The sequence below is a fragment of the Schistocerca serialis genome, unplaced genomic scaffold (genome assembly GCF_023864345.2).
Source record: "Schistocerca serialis cubense isolate TAMUIC-IGC-003099 unplaced genomic scaffold, iqSchSeri2.2 HiC_scaffold_1241, whole genome shotgun sequence".
Taxonomy (NCBI): Eukaryota; Metazoa; Arthropoda; class Insecta; order Orthoptera; family Acrididae; genus Schistocerca; species Schistocerca serialis.
The window spans coordinates 52,501-57,500 of record NW_026047449.1 but is presented as its reverse complement, the minus strand read 5'-3'; the positions used below and the strand labels follow the sequence as shown (position 1 = coordinate 57,500).

Here is a 5,000-nt window from a genome sequence, read left to right as displayed (position 1 = left end):
CTAATGTACAGAGATAGAACAGTTTCGACTGGAACTAGAGTAACCGTATACACGGCACTGATTAGTAATAGATGCAGAGCCATCAGAATACAGATAATATATACAACCGTCCCTATACATGCTGAAAGACTCTGCACACAATGAGAACCACACGTCAGCCAGACACTCTTATCACACACTACTCTCTTATCACACACAATATCTAACCACCAGCATGGAAGAACATCCAGTGCATCCTCTCCGCCACATGACACAATCCACACTATCATTACCAGACCGGGAGGTCCACCCAGAAAACACAATATCCCACCCTTCCGACATCCGCACATTGCTCAGCTAAGCCACGAACACCCACACATGTCCTACACAGTGGTGCACCCAACATCACAATACTGCCTCCTGTCACAGCACACAAACAATGGCAGGAATGAAAGACACAGATCTGCCACAACCATGGAATCGGAGCGCCGCCTGTCATGAGCCAAAAGTGCATCCTGACGTGACAAATCGGATAATACCGCAGGCATCCAATTACGATAATCACTATCAACGAACCTGCCGCCCCCCCCCCCAATACACCTTTCCCTACAACAATGTGTATCTGAACCTACGCTATATCGTACCTTAACCTAACCTATATCGTACCTTAACCTAACCTATATCGTACCTTAACCTAACCTATATCGTACCTTAACCTAACCTATATCGTACCTTAACCTAACCTATATCGTACCTTAACCTAACCTATATCGTACCTTAACCTAACCTATATCGTACCTTAACCTAACCTATATCGTACCTTAACCTAACCTATATCGTGCCTTAACCTAACCTATATCGTGCCTTAACCTAACCTATATCGTGCCTTAACCTAACCTATATCGTGCCTTAACCTAACCTATATCGTGCCTTAACCTAACCTATATCGTGCCTTAACCTAACCTATATCGTGCCTTAACCTAACCTATATCGTGCCTTAACCTAACCTAATTTGTGCCTTAACCTAACCTAATTTGTGCCTTAACCTAACCTAATTTGTGCCTTAACCTAACCTAATTTGTGCCTTAACCTAACCTAATTTGTGCCTTAACCTAACCTAATTTGTGCCTTAACCTAACCTAATTTGTGCCTTAACCTAACCTAATTTGTGCCGTAACCTAACCTAATTTGTGCCGTAACGTAACCCATGTTGTGCCGTAACGTAACCCATGTTGTGCCGTAACGTAACCCATGTTGTGCCGTAACGTAACCCATGTTGTGCCGTAACGTAACCCATGTTGTGCCGTAACGTAACCCATGTTGTGCCGTAACGTAACCCATGTTGTGCCGTAACCTAACCCATGTTGTGCCTTAACCTAACCCATGTTGTGCCTTAACCTAACCCATGTTGTGCCTTAACCTAACCCATGTTGTGCCTTAACCTAACCCATGTTGTGCCTTAACCTAACCCATGTTGTGCCTTAACCTAACCCACGTTGTGCCTTAACCTAACCTACGTTGTGCCTTAACCTAACCCATGTTGTGCCTTAACCTAACCCATGTTGTGCCTTAACCTAACCCATGTTGTGCCTTAACCTAACCCATGTTGTGCCTTAACCTAACCCATGTTGTGCCTTAACCTAACCCATGTTGTGCCTTAACCTAACCCATGGTGTGCCTTAACCTAACCCATGTTGTGCCTTAACCTAACCCACGTTGTGCCTTAACCTAACCCACGTTGTGCCTTAACCTAACCCACGTTGTGCCTTAACCTAACCCACGTTGTGCCTTAACCTAACCCACGTTGTGCCTTAACCTAACCTACGTTGTGCCTTAACCTAACCCATGTTGTGCCTTAACCTAACCCATGTTGTGCCTTAACCTAACCCATGTTGTGCCTTAACCTAACCCATGTTGTGCCTTAACCTAACCCATGTTGTGCCTTAACCTAACCCATGGTGTGCCTTAACCTAACCCATGGTGTGCCTTAACCTAACCCATGGTGTGCCTTAACCTAACCCATGTTGTGCCTTAACCTAACCCATGTTGTGCCTTAACCTAACCCATGTTGTGCCTTAACCTAACCCATGTTGTGCCTTAACCTAACCCATGTTGTGCCTTAACCTAACCCATGTTGTGCCTTAACCTAACCCATGTTGTGCCTTAACCTAACCCATGTTGTGCCTTAACGTAACCCATGTTGTGCCTTAACGTAACCCATGTTGTGCCTTAACCTAACCTATAATGTGCCTTAACCTAACCTAAAGTGCGCCGTAACCTAAACTATATTGCGCCTTAACCTGACGCACGTTGTCGCTGAACCTGCTCTGTAATTGTTATGCAACCCGTTAAAGTAGTGTAGTGTTGCCTAACCGCAACCCTCGCAATATAGTTCGCTACTCGCACTGCCCGGTCCCCTGTGTATCGCGTCATGTTAAACACCTTGCAGGTGTTGCTGACTTTCCACATGCTCCTGCTATACACTGTAGTGTGGATAGCAGCAGGACGTACATGCCCCCCCCCCCTTCCCCCCTGCCTTCGCAAGCTGGTCGGTGAGAAGTTTGCATGTTCAATGCCCTTCGCATGCCGACGTACTCAGCCTACGTTGTGGTACGGCCTGTCACCTGTCCGCCGATGTACGCAAAACCCACAAACTGTACTGCACATTGCTCCGTATGTACTGAATGATACATCGTGGCCCATGTGACCGTATGACGACAGCGCCTAGCAACGGCGGACCATACAGTCCAAATATTGTGCACGCAGCTACGTGTCGTCTCCCTATAAGAGCTGGATTGCAGTGTGGTACGCCATACAGACGTGTGGGAGGAACGGACGCCCTGGATGGCGATCAGCATGAGCAGTCTGTTGATGTAGTGGAGCGTGTATTCGGACGTAGTCGTCTCTTCTCACACACCGTGATAGCATGTTGCACCGCGTTCCACATCTGCGACATGCTGCAGAGGCGGGCTGACAGTCGTTCGCGCAATGGACACCGCATACGTACGGGGTCTACCTTCCACGTGTTCTCTAGGCGTGCACATGTTGTTGCGTCTATGTGGGCAGACGTAGTGTGTTGTGACACCTGACACAGGCATGCAATACTCGTTGCAAATGGCGATGGACGTGTACGTTTGCTGGTGACGTTACGCAAATGAACAACCGGTAACCCGTTGTGGTGCGGTTGTTCTCGCTAGAGGTGAATCAGTGTTGGCGACGATCGGTCGAGCTATTAACCGGTTGTTTCAGGGATACCCACCATGCCCACGAACGTGAAAGGGGACCCACCATGCCCACGAACGTGAAAGGGGATCTGGGTGTGAGGCGATACGCGGCGGTGGCTGGGTGGGACCGTCCCCGGCCGGTGAGGGGGGGCCGCCCGGCGTGCTGGCAGCGCGGTGCGTGGGCGCACGCGCTACAGCCGGCTGGTGGGGGCGGCCGGTGGCAGGCGCGCCGGCCGACGGACGCGGCAGGCGGCGCAGCTGCGCGCCGGCGCCCCCTGCTCGCGGCGCCTTGCGGCCAAAGTAGGTCCTCGCGGGCCCGGTGCGAAGCGCGGTGGCCATCTGCAGTGTGCTGGTCCGATTGAGGACTTTGTGCGCTGAGGATGCGCCGCCGCCCGGCGCTCGGCGCCGCGACGCCGTCTGCTGCTCGGTCGCCCCAGCGGTTCTCGCAGGTGGTTTGTATCGCAGCTGTGCGGACGTGTTGGCGCGTGCGCTGTGCTGGGAGAGTTCGCTTCGGCACCCAAGTAGGGCTTTTGTCCTTCTGTGGCGCTGGCGTTGGAGCTGCCGGTCACCGTAGGTGGCGCGTGTTGTCTCCCGCCGGCAATGCCACGACAGCACGCTCCCGGGCCTCTGTCGGCAGCGGCAAGCTCAGTTGGGAGCACGGGTGGTCGCACCTAAAGCGTCTACTCGCCTAACTCCGGGCGATTGCGCCTCTCTCGAACCCGACCAAGTACTTAGGACGGCGCTGCGCGCCGCCGGGACCTGAGAGGGTTTCGAGGTGTGTTGTGCAGGGGAGCTCAGCCTCCTCCTGTTTGCAGAATAATTGAGCGGACGCTTGCGTGTTCGCGCGGGCCCCCGGGACACACTCCCGGGCGGCCGGCTGCTCAGCTCTAGTTGACGCAGCTCCCTGGTTGATCCTGCCAGTAGTCATATGCTTGTCTCAAAGATTAAGCCATGCATGTCTCAGTACAAGCCGCATTAAGGTGAAACCGCGAATGGCTCATTAAATCAGTTATGGTTCCTTAGATCGTACCCACGTTACTTGGATAACTGTGGTAATTCTAGAGCTAATACATGCAAACAGAGTCCCGACCAGAGATGGAAGGGACGCTTTTATTAGATCAAAACCAATCGGTCGGCTCGTCCGGTCCGTTTGCCTTGGTGACTCTGAATAACTTAGGGCTGATCGCACGGTCCTCGTACCGGCGACGCATCTTTCAAATGTCTGCCTTATCAACTGTCGATGGTAGGTTCTGCGCCTACCATGGTTGTAACGGGTAACGGGGAATCAGGGTTCGATTCCGGAGAGGGAGCCTGAGAAACGGCTACCACATCCAAGGAAGGCAGCAGGCGCGCAAATTACCCACTCCCGGCACGGGGAGGTAGTGACGAAAAATAACGATACGGGACTCATCCGAGGCCCCGTAATCGGAATGAGTACACTTTAAATCCTTTAACGAGTATCTATTGGAGGGCAAGTCTGGTGCCAGCAGCCGCGGTAATTCCAGCTCCAATAGCGTATATTAAAGTTGTTGCGGTTAAAAAGCTCGTAGTTGGATTTCTGTCCCACGCTGTTGGTTCACCGCCCGTCGGTGTTTAACTGGCATGTATCGTGGGACGTCCTGCCGGTGGGGCGAGCCGAAGGCGTGCGACCGCCTCGTGCGTGCTCGTGCGTCCCGAGGCGGACCCCGTTGAAATCCTACCAGGGTGCTCTTTATTGAGTGTCTCGGTGGGCCGGCACGTTTACTTTGAACAAATTAGAGTGCTTAAAGCAGGCAAGCCCGCCTGAATACTGTGTGC

At 52.2% G+C, this 5,000-nt stretch overlaps 1 non-coding gene across 1 annotated transcript in view; it reads left to right on the top strand.

Moving 5' to 3' along the window:
* Nucleotides 1-4,104: 4,104 nt before the first annotated feature.
* Nucleotides 4,105-5,000, top strand: part of LOC126436587 (small subunit ribosomal RNA) — a 1,909-nt gene continuing 1,013 nt past the window's right edge. The window contains exon 1 of the ribosomal RNA XR_007580778.1: nt 4,105-5,000. This exon is cut by the window's right edge and continues 1,013 nt beyond it. This is a non-coding gene — a ribosomal RNA (small subunit ribosomal RNA).